At 39.6% G+C, this 24,589-nt stretch overlaps 1 protein-coding gene across 2 annotated transcripts in view; it reads right to left on the bottom strand.

Moving 5' to 3' along the window:
- shank3a (SH3 and multiple ankyrin repeat domains 3a) overlaps positions 1–23,678 on the bottom strand; it is a 250,984-nt gene extending 227,306 nt beyond the window's left edge. The window contains exons 1-2 of one of the 2 annotated variants that reach the window (XM_085359158.1): positions 23,418–23,678; positions 16,941–17,015 (exon numbers count right to left, since the gene is read on the bottom strand). The gene's annotated coding sequence lies outside the window, so the exon portion shown is untranslated. Of the gene's footprint in view, positions 1–16,940; positions 17,036–23,417 lie in introns of those variants that run through there. The other variant, XM_085359160.1, reaches the window with a different exon arrangement.
- Positions 23,679–24,589: the final 911 nt, after the last annotated feature.

Genomic DNA, 24,589 nt, shown 5'->3' with positions numbered 1-24,589 from the left:
TCAGAATGACAATGATCTCAAATACACAACCAGGACAGTAAAAGTACATCTGGATGCAGAAACACACAATGGTAAATGGACTGATTCTTATATAGCGCTTTTCTACTCTCCCAGAGTACTCAAAGCGCTCTATAACATATATATAACCCTCATTCACCACTTGTACAAGCACTTCTATACACAAGTGCAAACTAACCTGCATTCACACGCATTCACACTCCGATGAACGCATCGGAGTTTGGGGTTAGTATCTTGCCCAAGGATACTTGACATGCAGACTGGGGAAGCTAAGGATCGAACCACCGACCTTCCGATCAGTAGGATCATGGATTGGTCTTCCCAGACCTCAACAGTATTGAAACAGTGTGGGAGAGTTGGTCATACCAAATACTGACTTTCAAGCTTGGTAGAACTGTACACTATCACTTTTTTATGTTTGCACTTCTCAATAAATTATTGCACCTATTTTCTATTTTCCCATTCAAATAAAAATCAATTGAAGGTGGCCCAAAACATTTGCACACTAGTCTATAGTAAATGTATAGTTACATATAAACATTTCACACAGTTTAAAACTGACTCCAAACTGAACATCCCTTCAACAAGCTCTTCCAATTTAAGACCAAACAATACAGCAGCCTCAGTCCTTTACATTTTAGTGAATGGGCTACTCCTTCATTACAGTTTCAATTATAGCTGGCGTGTTGCATTATTTCTCTTTACTGGTTCTTTTGTCAATGGGTTGGATGTAAATGGAGTGGGACAACTGTGACTGATCTGTGAGCACACGCATTGAGAAGGTTAGTGTTAGCAGGGAGTGTTTATACTAAAGATATTGATCAGTTGTTGTGATGTCAAGAGAAGCAAGCATGACAACAAGACACATTGATCACAGCTAACTGGGGAAACACTGTATCAGATGACATCTTTCCTCTGTGAGGTTTATATTCCACACACAACCACTCAAAACACAGACGCGGAGAAAGAAAGAATTAATGAATGGAGAAAGAAAAGGAGCATAAAGAGCGAACAGCATGCAGATGAGGAACACAAGGGCGGAGAAATGGAAGGAAATATATGACTTGCACCTGGCAGGAAGAAATTAATTGTTTATGAAGGTGGAGAAAAAAATTGAACAAATAATGGAAAAGAAACCAAGTAATATAAAGTCAGATAACAGGATTAGAAGAGAGATGGGGCTCTGGTTGCTTGTGAATATGTGGCTGAGGATGAAGATAAAGGGCTAATAAATATGGAAAATGTGTTGCTTAAATTTTTTTAAAATAACAGAGGGCTGACGGATAGAGTGTCAAAAAATGAGAACCGGAGCAGAAATGAAAGTGGCAGCTTTTAGAGGGAAGCGGGACGAACCAAATCACAGAGTTCATCTCCTGGCTTTAAACCGATCCAAGTGTCTTCCTCTGTTAATCCATCATCAACTGTTCTCACATCCATGCTGCCAGGCTGGAATCTGTGTAGTCCTCGGTGAATAAACAACCTGATAAATGAAGGTCAGACCCAGAAAAAATGCCCAGGCTCACAACTGTTGCTGTGTGGCCAAAGGGGCCCATGTTAACCATTTACTCACTTTGCAATATTTGGATATAGTATGTCACTGTGTTTAAACAGCCATTTTCCCATCTGTGTTGTCACTTCATTTCATATTTATTAAGGAGCTTGGATTAATTAATGCAAAAGAGATTCAATTTTGTGTTCATCTTGTCTCCGACACACTGAAGTGTTTGTGATAGCCCGTTTTGAGAGGTGAGAACAGCTGGTGGTGTAAATAAATTGGACTGTACTTTTTTCCCCCCTCTGTGTGTGTTTGTGCCTGTGTGTGTATTGTGCACAAAGATAGAAAAGTGGTGTTACTGTTTGGCTCAGTGTTCAGTCATGCAGAACACAGAAACAGCAATCAAACAGAAAGGTAGGAACAAACCACCATGAATACACCTGCTGTCACACATTTGACTAGATTTCAGTGTCTGGCCCACATCAAGGATGTACTATGTAAATATATGTAGCAACCTGACAGTATGGTTGGCTATGAAAGAACCCTATTCATGTGGGTTGTGAGTTTAGCAAGCAATACAGACTGTTGGTCATCTTGCTTTTTAAGTTTATTTTATTGTTTAGTTACATGAATAAAGTCTATTTTTCACTTTGTGGTGAACAAAGCATTTTGTTGAACCTTTTCCAGATCAGTTGCATTTCACATAAAAGCAAATCAGTGGTTTGCAGAAAAATGCATAAAAGGGGTGCCTGCAGATGAGCCTGGACCCCTCTGAGAGCCACCTGAACTGAATTTAGAGATGAATTAGAACTGATTAAACTAATTAATAATAATTATGCTCTATGAACTATTTTAAAGGTTCTCTTAGTTCTTAGTTCTTACAAGAGCTTCAAGAATGTATGCTCGTTTTTCCTGAGCAAACCCACCGTCACTGTAAGCGCTGACCTGAACCAACTCTGACATGGTTGTCACTAAAGGCTTTTACGCAAGTCTGTGCAAACTCTTAATGACACATTCAAATTCAGTTACATGCACTTATGCAAACACACACACACACACACAGTCTCTTGCTACACCAGTAATAATTGCCTGATTAGGCTTATCACCAGCATCAGACTTCAACGCATCACTACAGGGAACATAGACAACCATACCCATGATGATGATAATGGAAATGGAGAGTACTTATCACCAACCATGAAAAAGACTGATTGCAGTCATTATTAGTTATGATGACTCAGACTGATTAATAATTTAAATAATCAAGTCGCTCGATCTTGGTGGATTACAATCTTTACTCAATATATTGTCATTGGTTCGAAATCATTTCTTTTGTAAACCATGTCCAAGTGTTTGCTATTGGCTGTGGAAAAATGGGATTTGAGTGTTATTCAGCGAATCAAACAAATTCAATACATGGTTTCAGCTTTAACTCAAATCAGCTTTTCTACTGACCTTTACTTGCAATGCGTAGAAAATGTGTGTATGTGTGTGTGTGTTTTGCGTCTCCACTGACAGATCGTTAAAGTAGCTGGGCCAAATGATGTGCTTCCTCATTAGCCTCATTATGCTGAACCCTTGTTTTGTTAATTGACATAAAAACAAACACTCGCTCATGAAAGAGGAGCTGCCAGTAATCTTCTGTCTCCACCCCATGTTTTTGTTTTGGCGTGTGTGTGTGTGTGTGTGTGTGTGTGTGTGTGTGTGTGTGTGTGTGTGTGTGTGTGTGTGTGTGTGTGCGCTTTGTAACTGAGAGCCAACAGACTGAAGATTCATACTTTGTATAGATCTGTCATTCATCCCAAATTTCTTTTCTTGAATTTCATTCATACAAAAAGCAATAGCTTACTGGATGTGTGTGATAGTTGGACTTATTTTCTAAGGTAACCGTTCAGAGCTTGGCTGAGCCACCTTTCAGTTGAAACAATTTCAATTTCAGGTTATGTGATTGTATTACGGGGGGACAAAAATACAAACACAAGCATTTATGCTCCTGTGAAGCTGAGAGTTAGAAGTCACAGGTCAATATGTCAAATTGTGTTTTTTCTTGAATGAGAATCCCCTTAACATAAGGTGGAGAAGCATGGCTACTAGTTTCCATGGAGACCCTGCAGCTTTTCTGTTAGTTTCATATCTAGTGCAAATGACCCCGAGTCTTTCTCTCACACACAGAAAGACCCGATCAATACTAACTATCAGCGCAATATGAAAGTGAGCGTTGTAATGATTGCTGAGTGGAAATAAGGGATCACTTGCACCACATAAATACCCTCTCAGCACTATACAGAAACACCTATACTGTCTGCCATATATTCTATACGAAGATTTGCACATTTTTGTTATTGACACTGATGCGAATTTCTAGATATGACTCCTGCCCCTAATCAAGTAATGTCTCTAAATAGCTTTTTTACTTTTTCTATATCCCATTTCTCCCTTTCAAAAAACAAAACAAACAACAAAAAAACCCCTACATTGCGGCAGACTGAACTCACATTTTGAGGCTTCAAAATGGGGGTTTGAGAAGCAATGTGTGGCATCATATTGGCTGGTTATACACAGTCTTTGGCTCTGCTACACAAAAACTGTGGAAAAATGGTTCAATGAACACAACAAAGAGCCCAAGGCATTGACTTGACCTCAAAACTCCCCAGATCCCAATCCAATTGAGTCTCCACAGGGTGTTCTGGAGCAAGTCAGATCCACCACCCTGCCCTTCAGCCAATAATACTTAATTTATCCAATCACAGTTCTATCCATTTGTAGAATTATCTGCCCAGGAGATAGTGCTTCCACCTAGCCCTACAAAATCCTAAGTGCATGGTGCTTGACATGGATGACGTTGTGTCAGTGGAACGCTGAATACTGCAGACAGTGGCTGCAGTGGTTACTTTTCAGCTTCTCTTTTAGTTTTTCGTAACTTAAAACTTTGCTCTTCTCTGTAGGTGGCAGATGGACAAACAAGAACACAAGCAAGTGTAGCTCGCAAACCATTTGTGCCACATATACAGTTAAGACCACTTGAAAAATGGCAAAAAGAAAATCATATTTTGTATTGTTGGATCTTAACAAGGTTCCAAGTAGAGCTTCAATATGCAAGAAGAAGAAATGGGAGTGAGACAAAATATTTTTTTTGAGCACGCAGTTTATTGAAAACTACACTTAAAGTGAAACAGGCTGTTTTACAGCTAATCAAAAGTTTAGGACCACGTGCCTTTAAAAGGCAAAATCTGTGCAAAAATGTGGATTCATTGTCTTTTGTGTCAGGTATTCACACTGTCATGACGTTCTGAAGGCAAAAAAACTTTCCCTTTTTGAATGTGGTCAGATTGTTGAACTGCATAAGTAGCATCTCTCACAGCTCGGCATCGCTGCTGAGGTGGGAAGCAGTAAGACAGTCATTTGGAATTTCTTAAATGATCCCGAGGGTTATGGAACAAAAAGTCAAGTGGAAGACCCAAAAACATTTCACCAGCAGTGAGCCAGAGGATCCAACTGGCTGTCCGTCAAGACACCCGATCATCCACCCAAATTAAGGCCATTACTGGTGTCGACTGCAGCCCCATAACCATCAGACGGCACCTGAGACTGAAGGGCTTCAAAAACAAAAAATGTCTTCAAAAGCCTTCTTTCCTTGACCGCCACAGAACTTTGGACTTTTCAAGAGTGCACCAAACATGGGACATTGAAAGGCTGAAGAAAGTTTTATTCTCTGATGAGAAAAAATGTAACCTTGATGTTTCTAATGGTTTCCAGCATTACTGGCATGACAAACAGATTCCACCTGAGATGTTTTCTACGTGCCACAGTGGAGGGGGAGCCATAATGGTCTGGGGTGCTTTTTCCTTCAGTGGAATGATGGAGCTTCAGGAGGTGCAGGGGGGTCAAACAGCCACTGGCTATGTCCAGATGTTGCAGAGAGCATCCCTCATGACTGGGGGTCCTCGTCTCTGTGGTAATGATTCGATTTTTTAACAGGACAATGCTACAGTACACAATGCCTGCACGACAAGGGACTTCTGCCAGGAGAATAAGATGACTCTTTTGGACATCCTGTATGTTTCTCTGATCTAAATCCAATTGAGAACCTTTGGGGATGGATTGTAAAGGAAGTTTACAAAAATGGACAATGGTTCCAGACAGTAGATGCCCTAGGTAGGTGCGGCTGTCTTCACTACTTGGAGAAATGTTCCCACTCACCTCATGGAAACGCTTGTGTCAAGCATGCCGCAGTGAATTTTTTATTTATTTTCAAGTAATCTTAAACTTTTTGATCAGGACTGTATCGGACACTGGGGCATCTGAAGCTGGTCACAGACTCCCCATGTTCTACCACATGTGAACCATAATTTCCCACACAAGATCCAAACAATCTGCTACCAACTACCCCATACCAGACATAACAGGACCCATAATAGGTCTCATAGCATAGACATGAAACCTCTGTTTTGCCACCACAAGGGTAACCTATACAATATATTACTAATATATTACAGTAATGTAATATCTGTGGTGATAAGTTAATCAGTGTAACATTTGCTTGTCTGCTTACCAAGTTTGGGGTTCTCTGTATAGATCTTCTGTTCTGCCAGTGCTCTGTTTGGGTTTCTTTTCCATGCCCACTTTCTCAGTCTAAACCATTTAATATTCCCAAAAAAACCCAAAAAAACCAAAAAACTTTTGAAGAGGACTTTGAGTGATTTCTTGGAAAAGTCACAAGCATACAGAGACACATAGGCAAAGGCTGGACTGAATACTCTCATTGGAACTTCAGCAGCATTGTTTGATTTGTTGCGATGGTGACAAATACATTGGAAAAGAGCCCGGGAGAGAAATGAGATTTTTGTGGGAAATGTTTAATCTCTTTCACATGTGGTGCCAGATGTCACTACACTACACACACACACACACACACACACACACACACACACACACACACACACACACACACACACACACACACACACACACTTGTATGCACCTGTGTATCCAATTCTTATGAGGACACTGCATTGACTTATCTTAATTTTGTGAAAACGCGGTAGTCCTTTTAAAACGTGATTAATTTTTATGGACTTTAGTCCACATTAAAAAAAAGAAACATTCCTTGAGTAACACAAGGCGTGTACTACATGAGTAACACCTTGACCATGCAGACACACAAAGAGAACAGGAAGTCGAATGGAAATCGTTTCAAATCGTTGTGATTGAACAGGGAATGATTTATTACCCACCCATCCTTGCTTGTGTAAAAAGGTGACTTCTTGTAACTCAACAAATACAAGCTCACATGAAGTCATGTAGTGCCAACTGAAATTTGATTGACATTTCCTAAGCGTCTCCAGAACATACAAACAAAGCAAGCCTTCAGCAATGTCGACCAGCACATTCAATAACAGCCACGCAATCACAGAGAGACGCAAGCGCAATGACACGAGAGTCCTAGATGATAAGTAGGGTGACAGACAGGGCAAAGGACGCTTTTTGTACCCGGACGTCCTTTGAGAATAAAGGAGAAAGAGAGGGAAATTTGTCAAAGGAATATTTCTGAACCAAAATGTGCTCTTGGACAAGAGAAGCTTTTGTTTTTCAGCCTGAAAAGAAGAGGTGTTAAGCTCCAATTATAGGAACGTGGCTAAGTTGGATTAAAATTTTTATTTTTCGTCGCTCTAAATACTGTACTTTGGTAGAATTTTGGGGGTTAATTGTGCCAGGCTTTTCATTTTTGGTGACTGCATTTATGTGACAGTTAGCAGACTTGCATTTTTGCTACCTTTGTAACTGATATGAATACTTTTTTCACCATTGGAAAATAGTGGCAGAAGAGTAAATCAAAAACAGCTTTGTGTTGGAATCAGAACAGGTGCTGTTTCAATGTGTTAAGCTACAAAAAATATGCTGGAGGGGCGTTAAAGTAAAGAGGCTATTACTTTGAGCTTCTACACACCTGTAAACCTTAGCGACTGCGTCTTACTCGATTCTGGTGAAATCATGTTGACAAAATGTGCCAGGTAACAAACAAAAACAGATGTTTTAACACCTGTCAAAGTCAGTAGTAGTTCTCGCTGCAGTATCACATTTTGCCACGATGAACAAACATGTACACACAAACTAACTAAAGGTCATAACAACAGCTACACTACCACAAGTTGAAAAACAACCTAAATACCTAATGTAGCTTCATATGATGTGATCCGGATATATACTGTATGCTGTGTATATGTGCGTGTGTGTGTGGGTGGGTGTATTTGTTCATTTATCCCCTCGGTTGTCTATGGCAGAATCCCTATCTGAATCTTCACGCTGGTGAATAAGCTCATTAAAGTCATCACTCCTAGCAGTCCAGCTAATCAAAGACTACCAATTACTATCCACAATACAAAGCCTGCACTCATATAAAATGGACATGTAGTTCTGCTTCATATCCTTTCAACCAGGGATTGCCAGACTGTGGAGCTAGGCACTGATGAGCCTAACGGGACCCTGATTTACTTCACTGGCCTTTAATAATGGAACAGATGAAGTAATAGTTGAAAGCTTTTCCATTATCGTCATGATAAATAATACATAAATGATGTCAATAAGCATTGAGTATTGACAGTCAGTCGTGCACTTGTGGCAAACACGTGTATTCATACACATTAATTAAGTGCCACACATGCTCAAAATATTACTATAAAAGACCAATGCAGCGGGAGAGACAATACCTCAAGGTCTCTCTTCCTCTCTTTCTCTGTCTTTCTTTTGCTTCTTGCTGCAGAGCTTTCACCAGGTCGCTATGGTAACTTGGGTTTCCTGCCAAGATCACTTCCAATGCACCAGATCTGACATTCCTCCTTTCTCCATTTCCTCTTTTCCCCCTCCCTGTCCATCACTCTGCCTTTTCTTCGTCTTCTCACCGCTCTATGATTCACCTGGTTGTCGCAGAGTGACAGTCGTATAAGTAATCCACCTCAAACTCCTGCTGACATCAGTTGAACTCAGGTATCCCTCAATAGTCATTTCACTCACCTGTCTCACAAAAATGGATCAGTTGGTTGCGTGTATTCTGTTTAATAAACTCCACATAGATTAAATAAAATCCTTTGGTGGACAATTCTGCAATATCTTGTACCTGAACACATACCCGTATTCACTTGTGAGAAATTCTAACTACTAATGGACTTTATCTACAGATAAAGTAACATGTACGCTTCTGTTTCTCAACTCATAAAAACCACAACAAACAGATGTGTGCATCCCTTTAGGAGTTTAATTACCTGTGTTAATCGGTGTAATTGTGTTAGATGTTTTGGGAGTAGAAGTCTAATCAAAGTGTGATTATTAAAGCATTTCTCTTCACTGGTTTTCCAGGGTAAAGACTTCTCAAGGGTCCTGACTCCAACAGGGAAATCAAACTCCTTGTCCCTTGTTTCCCTCGAAACCAAGTGACCTTAATGTCAGTGACTGTGTTGCAACAGAGTACAATAACTTCTAGTTGCTTCACAACTTCAGTTCATGAAACTCAGAAAACTGGCCTTTTTAAACTGAAATAAAAGGTCTGGCATTATAGATTCCTTGTCTATTTTTGACCACTTAAAGTGCTTTATACTACTATTCATCATCTTTCAGTTGTTCCCTTATTCACATGGGGTCACCACAATGGATGGATCCAGATATTTGATCTGATACATATTATTATGGTGGATGCTATTCCCAACACAAGCTTTCCGGGTGTGTGTCTCCTCCCACTCTCAAACTGAGAATCTTTTGCATTTTGGGTGACCCACTGCTTTACACTATTATAGTCACCTAGTCACACAAACCGTAAACTATCCAAAAGATGGGCATAGTTTATAGGTCTAAAAAAATAATCTCTTAAACTTGAGTTCTTATGCATGGGCAGCAGAGGAAGACTGGTAGTAAAAAAAGACTTTACCTCTCACTTGAGAAGTAAAATGCAAAAATGCTCAATCTGAAACATCATGGTGTTAGGATGCCTGGGTTGTTGACCCAGGGTTTTGAGTTTATTATATTATTTATCATTTCTAGTCTTTGGTTTCTTTGTTAGAGTTCTGTCTTATGGTTTATGTCTCTGTGTAATCCTTAGTTGCTATATCCCCGTGTCCAGTCAGTGTCTGTGTCTGCCCTGGTCCCACGTCTCTGTTCCCTCTGTTGTAGTGCCTGCCTGTGAGTCTGTGTCTGTAAGCTCAGTCTGTGTTATGTTTCCTGTTTTACTTTGAAAGTCCATGTCTCATGTAAATGCATCTGGTTTTGCTTCCTTTGTCTTGTTAGGCCTGATTTGCCCCAGCTGTGTTTCCCTCCTGTTGCCCATTCCCTGATTGCTCCCTCCCTGTGTTTCAGTTTGTCGGTGTCGCGATCTACCCTTATCTTGCTGTGTGGTCTGTTTGTGTAAAGTTTACCTTGGAGTCTTAGTTTTGCTACCCTTTTGAGTTCATGTTCTGCCTCCGAGTGTCTGCACATTGGGTCCTCCTACTACCACTCCTGCCTTCACACAGCCTTCACATAATAAATGGTGGTTGCAAACATCGTTTTTTTATACAGTCCAAGTAGCAAAAACACTCACAAGTATTTTGCTCACGGACACTTAGATATGCAGACAGGACATCGATCCACCCCCACACTACCTCCTGATCAATAGCCACCCTTAAGTGGAAAAGGAGATGAGTGTTTTGTATTTATTACATTTTGCAGTTGTTGATATACTATAGAAAAAAAACTGTTAATACATGAGGGAGAAATTATTTTAGTAAAGCTGCTGCTCTGAAAAGTAAAGCCCTTGAGAGTTTTTTCTTTAAAATTTAATAAGAAGAAATGTTTTACGAACTCAAAATACACTCAAAAAATTTCTCAAAACAGCTTAACCATGATTATTACTATCAAATTCATCATGTATTTGGACAAAGAGGTAAACACTACAAGGAAGTGTACAAAATAAAAGACAAACCAAACACACAACCCATTACCAAATGTTGCACATTTACATATTTGCTTTGGTTTAAAACAAAAGATCTCTGTGTCTCTCAAAAATCACATCACCAATTATAATTTGTCCTAAGTCTAAAACTTCTGACAGCAGGAAGTTTTCAGTGGCCTTGGTGTTCTGACCTCGATGTCCAGGGCTGTCACTTAGTAACAAATGCAGCACAGGACATTCAGAGGACAGAATCAGACTGAGGGACACACTTAATAAAAGACACAGTAAGCGCTGACCTACACATGCACCAAAACTTTTGAAGGAACAGCTGTTCTGCAACTATGTGCTGAGGTCAACAGGCTGACAGACTAACTGAATGCATAGATGCATGCATGTGAGCATAAGGATAAGGCTAATATACAATAGCAGAGCCACTATAAGTATATTGCCTTATAACCTGAATTCTGTTTCATAACCTTTACCCTGTGGGAGACCATTTTGCTAATGAGAACTGCAAAAAAACCCCACCTTATATGCAATTACTTTTCTAGGTTTTCTAAGGGAGCATGGCGACTTTACAAGGACAAGCCCTCTCTCTCCATCTGTCCTTTTCCACTGCTTCTATTCTGTCTCATTTTTTCTTTTCCCCCCTCTCCCCCATAGACACACCAAGTGTGCTGTTAAGCACTAATTACTCCTCCTATCAGCCTTCCTAGTTTGGTGCTGTTGAGCCACTGAGAGACAGTGATCTGCTGCCTCTATAGGGATTATCTGGACCCCTGCCTGGCTATAGATGAGAGAGTATGAGACCTCTGCCTACCAATGTCTGTCCAGTGGCCACTTCTGGCAGAACAGAGACAGACAATGAAGGCACAACTTGGGCCCAGATCTGATAAAGAGAAATACAACTGAGATATGTGACAGAGACAGATTAATCAGGGAGGTAGGGCTGTGTTTGCCCTGCCCAAATATAGATTTCAGAATCTAAAGCTAAGCAGCTGTCAGTTGTGCATTACCCTGTTATCAGTGTATAAATGTAAAAATGGACTTACTGATCTCAAGGTCACTGAAAAGACAAATGCATGGAGAAAATGTTCTAAAAATTAAAAACTGTTCAAAAACAGGATGTGAAAGGAATTAAGGCAAATCTATATTAATGAACAGCCAACTCCCAGAGCTACGTCAGACTTATGTATATCACCCTATGAGACATGACTAAGTGTCATATGTTGTTTTTATTTCTTTTTGCAGAAAAAACTTTGTGCAGCCCCCACCCTAAAAAAAGAGAAAAGAAATCCAACTGGAAGGCCAGAAGAGCAGTAATGAGTTTCTCTGTTTTCTTTGTTTTTGGCCAACAGCTGAATCGTGATCAGAGTGAGCGTGCTACCAAGGCACAGACTGTAGAAAACTGCAAAGATGAGACACATTTTCCAACTCTATGCAAAGGGCAAGACTTCAAAGGCAAACACCCAGGACTCAGCTTCAACACTGTTAATTAAGTAAGATCATTTCATATGAACAAAACACAATAATTCAGTCAGAAACAGTCTGCAATCATCAAATTCCTATTACTGATTTTCTTCCATTTGTAATGGCTAGGCATTGTTAATACTGTTGATATTGAAGGTGTAACAACCGTATTGTTTTATGTGCCCCCCTGTTGTTCTCTGTAATTGGATTTACTTCATTCCCAGTTTGTTTGTGTGCACAATCATGCACGACTGTTGTCTGTCTGCCTATTCCTTTGTCTGTTTCTATGGGTACCTGGCTTTGTGTGTCCTTTCCTTCCAGCATATTCGGTGTCTGTCTGTCTATCACTCCATCCTGTTTCTATGTATGGAAACCTCAGGAGCAGAAGCTGCGAGATTCTCAGAGAACTTGTCCAAAATCTCTGCAGTATGTAAATTGCAGCCTCTCAATCAATGTCCAACTGTGCTTTTTTTTTTTTTTTCATTTCTGAGCCCAACCACACTGAGGCCCGTGACTTCTTTCTGCCTGTAAACAGCAGGTTGGAGCTGCTACTGAGCCTTCCATCGGCTCCATGATAGCTCAGGCTAATGTTCCAGCTCTCACTGATTATAATTGAGCTATTTAATTATGTTAACTAGTGGGGCTTTTAATAAGGGGGCATCAGGTTGATGAAAAATTCGACCATCTGAAAACAAGAGCAGTTATTCTGTGTATAAAGCTTTGCTGAGACTTCAACCCTACACAGACACACTAGGCCATGGTGTACAGAGTCAAAGATGATACATGTGACACAAAAAAAGCAAGCCTGTAAACATTAAAACATGAGCTGTCAAAGTAAGATTAATTTCATTCATGCCTGTGGTTAAACAAGCAGTCAAGTTTAGCACTGAAGAACTCCAGATGTGTGGGTTATTTCCTTTTAACTTGACAAACCAGTCAGGGACATATAGCCACTTATCACCCGAAAAGGCAGACCAACAACTGCTCACAGTATGCAACCTGCAGATCAGATGTTTCAGTGCTAATTACTGTGAGAAACTTGAGAACAACCTAGAAGCAAACACTAGGTAAATAGCAGGGCCGCCAACTGGGTTGCACAGATATTTCACTGAACAACTGCTGTGGCACAACGATGTGTGAAATGCCGCTGCATACTGCACAAAGGTGATAGAGTGCCAGCCGGTCTATTTGCCTAAGGTGTAACTTCTGTTCTGCTGGTGTCATAGTGGAGAGTGAAATCATCACAAAAATTGTTGCTCTGTTGTCAGGAGATACACTGGAGTTAAGCACCAGTTACCCCAATGCCCCACAGAGGTGTTTCCATAGGTCAGGGGTCTCGAACTCCAGTCCTCGAGGGCCACTGTCCTTAGCAAGACTCTGTAGAACTTGACTGCCTGCTGAGGTGGCAATTCAGCCATTTGATTCATGTTACAGCAGCTCATAAGAGAATGAACATGGTGCAATAAAAGTACTTTTAGAAGTACATTTTTCTAAACACTTACATTTAGTTAAATTTACTTGAGTAGGGTTAGTGGTTGCCACCTCAGAATGCAGTCAAGTTCTATACTCTTGCTAATGACATACTAATTTTATTCAGGTGTGTTGCAACAGGGACGCATGGAAAAGTTTCAGGACACCAGCCCTTAAGGACTGGAGTTCGAGACCCCTGCCATAGGTGGATGTCACACAGGAGACTAACAGAAAGGCCCCAGTGGTGGAAGTGTAGCAGAAAGAAGAGCCTGACATGTTGACCAACTACCTGTTTTTTTCACACAGCTATCCTCAACTTACTGTATTTATAATTATTATCCTTCTTCTTTTAGGCTCCGATGAACCTTGTATCTTTATATCAGTTCTACAACACGGTTCATGCAAGAGTTCTATGACTGAGAACATTGCATTCAATTAACGGAGGCAAGAGTTACCAGAGAAAAAGCAAAACGTTTACGCCTCTATTCCAGTGCGATGATCTGAGGGAAATTAAATGATGTGGCCGTTGCAAGAGAATTACATTAGAAAACAATCAATGGGTTTATTAAGCCTCTTGTTCTATTGATCACTTGCACGATTAATAGATGTAAACAAACTTCTCATCTACCAACAGTAGCATTCATCAATCACGTGTGCGAAATATTGAATGAGTACGTCTACCACATTCAATCAATAGTAACACTGCTGTTACATGCAACAGTAACAGAGGGCTGCTAAATGAAAAAGTAAAAAAATTCATGGAGGTAAAAAATCAACTCACGTTTCACGTTAATCTTACACTGCTTGCACTTGCATATGTGTTGCTGGTGGTCTTCAATTTTTGGTTGTCCCTTGAAGGTCTAGACAAAAAGCAATTAGTTATCTGCTTCCCTGGTTAAATGATAAAATTATTGGCTCGAGAATCTTACATGTGAAAAAACTCCAAACAGTAGATTTATTAACTCCACGTGAAAAAGCTGCAAAAGCTCAGGGGATCTTATTTCAGCAAGCTTTCTGTAAGTCTCAGTTATTCCAAGTTATTATTTTTTGCAGATGCCATCTCTTAAATGCCTCCCCGTAGGACATCCCTGTTTTAATACTGTTTCAGAACTGTTTTTCAAATTTTGTTGCTGACAAGATAAATATCATCAATATTTCAGTCATTATTCCCTGCGCGGGTATCGATAGAGCTAATCCTGCTTAACAAGTTCACACTCCTCTCTCTGATCACCTCAGTGGAACGTGTCATAACCACTGTCTCATTTACTTTGTTAAACAGGTTCTGGTTACTGTCAGACCCTGGCCTTAGCTGGCTATTGTCAGTGAATCGCTCACCTTTGGAAATACTGTTAACACTTTCGGGCCTGTACTACAAACTGGATCTGGATCCATATCAGCAGTAGTATATTAACAATTTCAATGTTACTTCCTGGCTCTAATTTTTTGAGTAGTTCTAAATCTACCTCCCCCCCTCACCAAAGAATCTCTCTTAAGGGCACTAAATATTATTTCTGTGCCATAACAGATGGCAGATATTGACATTTTTATTATCTTGGTTCTTGACTCAACCTTTTAAAAAGTAGACTCGATGATTAACATTCATCTATCTGTGCTCTCTACTGGTTTAAACATCCATCTAACTCAAATGTGAATTTGTTTTAGATTTTTTAAATCAATGACTTAATTACTGCAATTCTTGCGACACTTGGTTTCATCAAGAAGCAATAAAGATCATCCAACTTGTTGCAGTCTGTCTTCTTACTATAAGACCAAGCCCGGGGGGCTCATGACGCCAGCGCTGGCCTCTCTAAAGTTACTTAAAAGACTCTGTATAGTGGGTACAAGTCTTCTGGATCTTCTACAGTCTCTTATGTTGATTAAGTGGTGCCTTTTATTTTTTTCAGCTTTAACACAATAATATTTATTTGCACTCAAACCTGGGAAATGTTTAATTTTTTAACATTAGAGCAACGTTTTAATTTTGTATATTTTATTGGGGTTCTCAGGGCATTGTGCTTTTTTATTATGTTTGGTACTTCCATTTGCTTCCACTTATCGTTTACAGGGTCGCGGGGGGCGCTGGAGCCTATCCCAGCTGTCATAGGGCGAGAGGCAGGGTACACCCTGGACAGGTCGCCAGTCTGTCGCAGGGCTAACACATAGAGACACAGAAAACCATTTGCACTCACAAATTCACACCTATGGGCAATTTAGATTGACCAATTAACCTATCCCCACTACTGCATGTTTTTGGACTGTGGGAGGAAGCCGGAGTACCCGGGGAGAACCCACGCAAACACGGGGAGAACATGCAAACTCCACACAGAAAGACCCCAGCCTGATGGTGGAATTGAACTCAGGACCTTCTTGCTGTGCAGCAACAGTGCTAACCACCGTGCCACCGTGCCTTTTCTAACTTGTTTGAAAAAATTTTTGAGAAAGACATAAGACATGCAGAAGAGTTGGTTTTACTTGTCCACATTAGGGTCATTCTGATGTTAAATGTTAAATCAGTCCTAGAAGAAGGAGAGACAGAGGGCAAACAAAAGTGAAAGAGATGAAGAGACAAAATGACAGTGAAAATGAGAGAAACAGGAAAGCCTGTGGCAAAGTCACCACTGTCATTAGAGTGAAGATCACATCAGCAGGAGTGGTGAACCAGGGAGCACAGGCACCGAACACCTCAGAACAGAGCCGAGGGGATCTAATGTGACCTTTATGAATTAGCCAGTCACAACTTACATGACCCTGCACAAGTAAGACAATAAACCAATAGTGTCACTGTGATGACTAAGAGACGTAAGGGAATCCAAGTATTTTTGCATTATGTGATATGTGTTACACAATAAATAAAGAGAAAAGAGCAATAACCTCAAAATGGGATCAAATGTATTAACTATGTTTTTTCCTTTAGACAAGATGTCAACCCAGCTTTTATATAAATGCTCTCATGTTATCATCAAGCACTTTTTATAAAGATGCAGAATTCACGTTGAGATCAGTGACTCCAAGCTGCCCACTCCTTAAGGCACTGACATAACACCAAACTTCCACATCTCCTCCAACATGCTTCACAGCGGCTATGACAGTCTTCTCCAGAAAAACATCTTGCATGTGTGCAAAAACATCCCTTCTGTTACTGTCGCCAAATAAACGTTTCGTCGATCTATACAGAGCACACGATTCCAAAAGGCCCAGTTTCAACAAATGTTTATTGGCAAAGTGTAGTTTTATTCTAATGCTCTTTTTAGACAGCTCGTTCTCTTCTCCCGGTCATTTAAAAAAAATCTCCTTTTAAACATGCCTACAGGCACTTTGTCACAACTGCAAGCGTTGTGACAAGAAGTAGATCATTTCACAGACTTTCTAAAAACCTTTGTTTTGTACCACACTGCTTGCTCTTCTGTTGAATTTACTGGACTGAGATGCCCTTTTTGTTGCAGATTTTCCTTGTAGTGAAATTTTATACAGTTAAAATTGAAATCCCTTCATAGACTCAAAGTTTTTTTTTCTTAAGAACTCAGAGACCCGTTCAGAAATTACAGTCTTCAAGAGAACAGCAGATCCTACCTGTCAAAGGTCTAAATAACAGAGCGTTGTCACTCCCTCATGTGGTTTTCATCCCTGGGAAACCATCTAGAAGCCCTGTATGGATGTGAATTTGAGATAAATTTAGTGGTGGCACTTATTTTATCCAACACGAGTATTTATTTTTCAATTAAAATGTGAATAAAAATGTGAAACATAACTTTATCTGCATTGCTTCAAGCATGCTGGGGAAAGTCAATAATGTTTTTTCACTGCATTGTAGGTAAAGAATAGAATAGAATAGAATAATCCTTTAATTGTCCCACAAGGGGAAATTTGGTTGTAACAGCAGCCAAAAAGACACATACACAAACAAAGAGTACACAGGATACAGAACAGAAACATACACAATTTTTCTTACATATTTACATTAAGGACAAGTTAAAGTAAAGTATAATGATAAGAGTATAACAGTGGTATTATAGTAGTTATTTTTATTAAGAGATTAAATGCAGATTTTTTTAAAAAAAAATTTATTAAGCATTTTTAGATTCTTTAAGTTTTTCCTTTTACTTCAGTAAATGATCTGTAAACTCTTTAAATTGTATCAATGAATATATCATAATGTGCTGCTATTTATCTGCAATCTGAATGGTAATGAAATCACAAAACACAGCTGTTGGATACTATCTAAGTGCAAACCATATTTCTATAAAAAAAACCAACTAATTCATTTGTGAATCTATGTATACCTGTGGATAGCCTAATAAACTACTGTGTTGTTGCTTGTTGCTGCCCTTTCATTGTTGCCCAAAGCCTTTAAGAATAATCTGCTGTCAACACAGATACACACGGGAACAGTAATGAACCACAATTTCATTGACCTCTGTCTTTTCTTTGTACTTCTTCTATTCATGCAGTGTAAATGACCTCATTAATATTTGGTAAAGTGTTTTGTAAACTTATGAGTGGCTATTATATTGTTGGAGTGAATGCTTTTATTTTGAAAGTCACAGAGTGACAAGGTGCCGTAAATCAAGTGGCGTAAACCATATGGCAGAAGCGCGAGTTTTAATGCACAGAGAGAAGGTGTGCTCTATGGTTAATGGACGGGAATGGGAAAAAGAACGGCTATTAAGGTGCAACACTGAGTCGAAAGCAGTTTCTTAGCACCTGGTTGATGAGGGAACAAGGTTTGTAACAAAGTTTGTCCTGTAGATATGTATTTTGTTGTTTTACGGAGCATATAGCTGCTGACCGCTACTAAGCATAAAGGCTAAGTTTTCACCCACTAGAGGGCGCTAACGTACCTCGTCATGTTTAGGCAGCGATGCAACGATTTCCCTGTTATATGCAATAATTTACAAGTTTTAGTGTTATTTGTTATGTAAGGTAAGGAGAATTAATTTGTGATTAATGAATAAGTCAAAAGGTTAAAGGTAACACACTGTTTGATTTACTAATAGTCTTTTATTCTGTATGTTGTAGCTCTTACGGTGTGTTCACATACACGGCTGTTTAATAAAAGGATTGTGAACCATCAGTTTGAGAGACCATCTTTTCAACCGGGGATGCTACATGCAGTAGCAAAATTAAATGAGATATAGGAGAGATGCAGCAGATACACGGTCCCTAAAAGTGTCAGATTACTGTAAGTCTTGCCCCAAAGTCCCGACCTTATCCTAGTCAACTGTTGTTAAAGACAAACCATCAGTCATTCTTCGAGCCTCCTACAGGCATTGTTCTGCAGGAAGGGATGAAGGAGAGGCATCTACAGAATTTGTTTTGTCTACAGAGAGAAACTCTGTGTCAGATTGGGAGAAATTATTCTTTGTAAAGTCTAATTTCCTGTTGTTGAGCTGAAACAACAACTGCTATATTCATGGCACTAAAATCTTCTCCGGAGGAGAGTAATTTTGTTATATTGCTCGCCCATCCAATATTTCTCCAACATGTATTTGCGTTTTTTTGGTTGGTTGTTTTTTGAGTATATAATCGTGTTTGAACTAAATACAATAAAGTACTGCAAACTACTAGTTGTAAGGGTACTGATGGAAGTTGAGCTCCAGTCAGAGGAATGTTGGTACAATAAATGAATGACCCCAATTCAACAAGAGTCATTTCAGTCATAATTCCTGAACTCTGATTCTGTTGTCTGTGTGTGTGTGTGTGTGTGTGTGTGTGTGTGTGTGTGTGCGCGCGCGCGCTCGCGTACGTGCGCATTTGCATGTGTGTGCATGAATGCATATTTGTATAACACACTAGGGTATGATAATTTTCTTAATCATGGCAGGAGTCTCATAGGAAGAGACTCTAATATAACCAATTATTCAGCCTCCTGGCGTTGATGATAGCAGATATTAGTTTAGGTGGCAACAAAAGCTGAAAAGGCATTTTGTGTGTACATGCTGTGTATGAAGTTATTGAATACATAACTGCACAACACTGAACACTAAGTAATGACCTTTAGAGTTTCTGTTAGGAGAATGTTTTGATAGACAAGCTTTCCTCTGAAATTTTTACACCCAAACAAGTTAATGGAACTGAAATATATATATGTTGAAATAATAGAAATATCAACAATGAAAATATACTTAGTTATGGCTCAATCTTATATCTTGTCCTTGTGTATTATGCCCACATTTCTGGGCAAACACACTGGGGACGACCCTCTAAATTCTTTGGTATTGTTATCATGGATCCTGTTTCTTTTACGTTTGTTTTTAAATGCCAGACATTTTCTGTGTGCAGATGGCTTTAAGCATTCTGAGTAACATCTTGTTGGTCTGCTGTGAGATTCAACAAGCTGTCCGCAGGCTTGCTATGACCACAGAGATAGAGAGTCATTAGTTTTTCTCTGCCTGTATTTCTTCAGTTCTTCAGGGAAAATGTCATTAGCATTCCTCCCTGCGACTGAGAGAGAGTCAAAAGAGCATCTGACTCTTTTCTGCTGGTATCACATCCTCTATCACTCATCCCTGAAGGCCCTCAGTATAACTTTGCCATTGGTTGACCTGACTGACATTCATTAGGGTCATCACAAACACAGAGGTCCTCGGCTTTATTTTAGTGCTGGGTCAAAGCTGACACTCAGGAAGCAGTAAGACTTCTGGTATTTTCAGGGCACGCAGATGTACAGATCTAAAGGGTTTTGATCACCTTCATGACTGCACCAGCACCCTGAGAGGCTTTTTTGCAGATACAGAGAGATGAATATAATATGATATGACTCAGTCACTCGTTTCTGTGCAAGAGCAGGAAAACAGACTGGCAGGCATCTGGGACCTGTAAAATATAATTATAAAACTCTTCAGATTTCAAATTTGGCCCTACGTTTGACAAATTTCTGAAAGTGGTGCTAGATTAAGTTTTAATTGTCCAGCGTTAGTATGGATATTACACTCTAGGATTTAAAAGTACTACCCTAGAAACTTTTTTTAGGCGACTGACAGTAAACACAACTCAGGAGAACTTTGATTGTCTGATGGTCTTTTGTCCGACAGCGAGAGCATTTGGAGAGAAATCAAATCCTTCCTGTGGTAACAGCATCTTAGTTCTCTAAATATTTCCACTTGCCGGAGAGAAATATACGAAAAAATAATTGGGGGGAAAAAAGAGAACATATTCTACTGCAGACTTTTTTTTTTAAGACAGAGTGAAGCCTTCTGTTTCCCAGTCTGTATGCTTAGCATAAGGAAAGCTAATTGTCTCCTGAGCTTCATACATACTCAAGGCAAGAAAGCAAACAAGCGTCATTTATCCTGTTGTATAACGTTTATATCTATATTTCACTTATTTTCTTATGGTGTCCACTGAAAAGGACATCTGAGTATACCTGATGTCTTTGCACATTGTAGTTAGTTAATGCTGGTTGCATTAAAAGGATGTGCATGCTGTTAAGAGTGGCTAGACTGACTTACTCACAAGAAAAAAAAATGAATAAAATAAACAGCTTTAAGCCATTACTCTTAGCTTGTTGCACTTTATTCAGGGAGGTGTTTTCATTACCGTCTGATTTTTAAAAAAAAGAACCACAAACATGGTGTAATGCAGGCATGAGGGAATTCGATGTAGGTGCAAGGGATAAGAAGATGAGAGAAGGTAAGGGTATATCTCTGCACCATAACATTTAGTTCTGCTTTACTTTGTCACTCAGTGCCTGTCTCCATGTGCCTGAGTGGTCCCAGCATCCCCAAAACCTACATTTTCCAGCTCTGTTATAGCAGTAACATCCTCATGCTCTCATCTGTGACAATGTTCCCCACTAATAGGCACAGAGTGACATCTGTGTGTTATACTGTAGGTGCACCTGCAGCCTTGTGCCTGCGTGATCGACCTCTGCGCTCCACCCTGCACTCCTACTAATTGAAACAGATGGAGCGGTTGCGAAGGTGAGGAGGAGCCCTAAGGGCAGCAGTGATGAAAGAAGAAAAGATGTACAGAGAGCATGTTTATCAGGGCAATCAGGAAGGGATGCACTGAGGGCCCACTCACTCTTTTAATGTATGTCAGCAAAGTCTGTTTACCACCTGTGGCTTCCTGGCTTTGTACAGCGTCAGTCAGCTGACCAAGCTCTCACATTTGCTACTACAGCATATAAAACATTTTAATTTCGCTTCTTTTTATTGTGTGTCAGTTTAGTTTTGGAAATATAGAAACATCACTCTCTGTTTGTTTATACACCACTACTCAGTTTAATCATTAGCAGTTATTAAGTCTGTGTCTCTCTCCTATAGTTTGCCTTTTGTCCTGTCTCTCCCTGCTTCCTTCCCTTTGTCCTATCGCCCAGCCTATTGCAACAAGTGGAGATTTCTTCCTGTTATTAGGGAGGTTTTTCTTCCCACTGTCGCCAATGCTTGAAGGCTGTGTGATTGTTGGGGTTTCTTTCGATTACAGTGGGGTCTTTATCTTACAATATAAAGTACCTCGAGGTGACTGTTGTTGTGAAGTGGTGCTATATGAATAAATTTAAATTGAATTGAAGTGAATGATTTACAGCTCTTCTGGAGATATTTGAACTGCTGTTTATTCTTCAGCCTACCAGTCTATGAAACAAGCAAATTCTACTTTTCCCAACTCTTATTTCATATTTATTTTCTACCTTCTCACTTCAGCAGCTCACTTCTGCTGTTCACAGTCAGTTATCACAGAAAAGGTTGTAAACTCCAAGCAAAAAAACCCCAAAATGCCAGAATCCACACCTGATTTCTAAGAGTACATTCAAGTGTTCAAGTCTAGATTTCTTGGACACTTAAACCAACAAGCAATGGATTTGAGCTGAGGATCATCTGCAACATATTGTTTCCTTGCAGTTTGTTCCTCTTTTCTCTATTACTGTCCCTGTCAAAATAAATGTAAAAAATGCCCTAAAATAAACCACATAAAATAGATTAAGTCAATAAATAAAACAATGCCTGCCTTTGGCAAAATGGAATAACATCATAAAATGCTAAATAATAATAATGGGATTTACATAGATATACCTCTACAGCGCTATATTTAATACACACACACATATCCAGCATGAAATTACATCTCAGTAAAGCACCGTGTTCTTTAATTCAGTTATATGCTGATTCATGTGCAATTATAGTTAATATTTACCAGTATTTACAAAAAATTGGGAAATGTATGACCTGCTGAGGAAGGGATTATCTCCATTTCCTGCAGTGTAATGATGATCCACTGGAGGAGAGCTAAAATACTGTTTGTAGATTTTTATAGTTTTTTAAAACTCATAATCAAATGTGACACAAACAATGAAAGGAATCCAAGAGGATCATTGCATTTACTAAACTAAGGTGTATTTTCAGTATCACAAATTTAAATCCTTACTTTTAAGAACATTTTGGTTAAAATAATGTAGAAAAGACCTGGGACAGACTAGGAAGCTTTCTTTTTATTCGTTTTTCAAAGAAATCCTGGTTCTCACCCACATCCTCATGCTGCTTCTTTTCTCTGTCACTTTTTTCTGGTTTTGTTATTGTTACCACACAGCTTCCTTTATTAAATTTGTTAATTGAACATCTGAGACTTTTGTGATGAAGGATCTTGTACTGAGATATTCGGTCCTTAGTCATTTTGCTGATCCCTGTTGCTTCAGATAGTTGAATAAGATTACTACTTTCCTAAAATTTTAAATTAAAAACTTTAAATCTGAATAATAATTTAGGCATATTGCTGTTCCTGAATATCAGTGTGTCAATAGGCTTTTTGAGCCTGTTATGAAACAGCAACAGCTTTTTGGTCCATTTTCAGGTTTCTAAGAAGAGGAAAAAAAAACCTTTGGAGCGCAATTTTTAAAAAGAGGTGAAATTAATGAGGCTAATGTCATGGTGAACTGGCGATGCTAATGCCATGCATTTAAGTTTAAAAAAATATGCCAAATTAAGGGCAGTAGTGTTATGCTGCTGTAAAGAATGCAAGTCTGCTTTTAATGATGATTAATAATTATTAGTTGGTTATAATCACATATACATTAAATACAACTTCAGCGCTTTTTAATTTGTTCTGTCCTACCTCAAGAGAAGAGAGTCTCACCAACAACTTTACTTCAGAAGTGCACATGGACAAAATGGATAAAAGTGCAGAATGATGCAGTCGTGAAACACCGACCACTGAGACAAAGGACACGGTACTCTTCTGAAATACTGGATACAACGTGATTTCCTTGCAGCTTCCAGTCAGACGCTTGGGAAAAATGTGACTGCTGCTCTCAGACTGCTCTCCACTGTCTGTTCCTCTATGTATGCATGTGTGAATGTGTGTGTGTAAGGATGGAATGATGGCCTCTCTTTTGTTGTGTGAGGTAAGAGGATCCTGGTTAGTGAAACAATACCTGACCATTCAAAAGCAGATGGACTTAACTGAGTCACGAGGAGCCAGTCTAGGGCAGACCAAACACAAGCAGGAGGGGGGGGGACTGAATACCTCCTCTGTGAGAAGAGGAATGAGACAAGCCTTTCAGCAACTGGCCAGTCATTAGCTACCATTGTGTGTTTGTTTGTGCATGCTGAGACAGATTCAGAGGTCCCCTTGTAGAATCTGATTGACTGATATGGCTGAGGGGGTCTGATGGAGATGAAAGTGGAATTGGAAATGGGGCAGATGGAGTGAAATGGTTCACTCTTTACCTGTATGTAAACTCTCCCTCTCTGCAGAGGTAATCCACACCTGCATTAATAATTGAGAAGTGCTCTGTGCGAGTGTGTGCCTATAAGGGATCCAGCCATTGTTTACCTGCCCTGTGCAATAAAGATCTGTACCATCTCTTCTTTTCTTTGAAAGGTAGCAAAATTGTATTACTGTGGCTGACAATTTGTCAGATTTAAATGAAAAGAACTAGGAATTACTCCAGATAATCACCATTCCCAAGGTGCAGCATTAGATCTTTGCTGGTACAATTATACATTACACACACACAGCCCACACAGTCCTGCACACTCACTCACGCATTCACGTATGCTTACTCAACTGTCCAAATATTCCTCTCACTTCTCCACCTGAGAAGGGCAGAGGCTGTCACTCATGTCAATGAGATTTCTAGGTATTTAAAAGTCCACGAGTCAATCCACTTCAGCCACAAATTGATCTCATCTCAAATGGAGCCAAAAAGGACAATTTACATATTCATGGTTGAAACAGAACAATGCTGACTAAATCTGATGAGAGTCACCTTCAAGGAAAGCTGC

The sequence above is a fragment of the Diplotaxodon limnothrissa genome, linkage group LG7 (assembly GCF_057381915.1).
Source record: "Diplotaxodon limnothrissa isolate DT_005_m linkage group LG7, D_limnothrissa_male_GT1.1, whole genome shotgun sequence".
NCBI classification, from domain to species: Eukaryota; Metazoa; Chordata; class Actinopteri; order Cichliformes; family Cichlidae; genus Diplotaxodon; species Diplotaxodon limnothrissa.
This window is presented reverse-complemented; position numbering and strand designations above follow the sequence as displayed.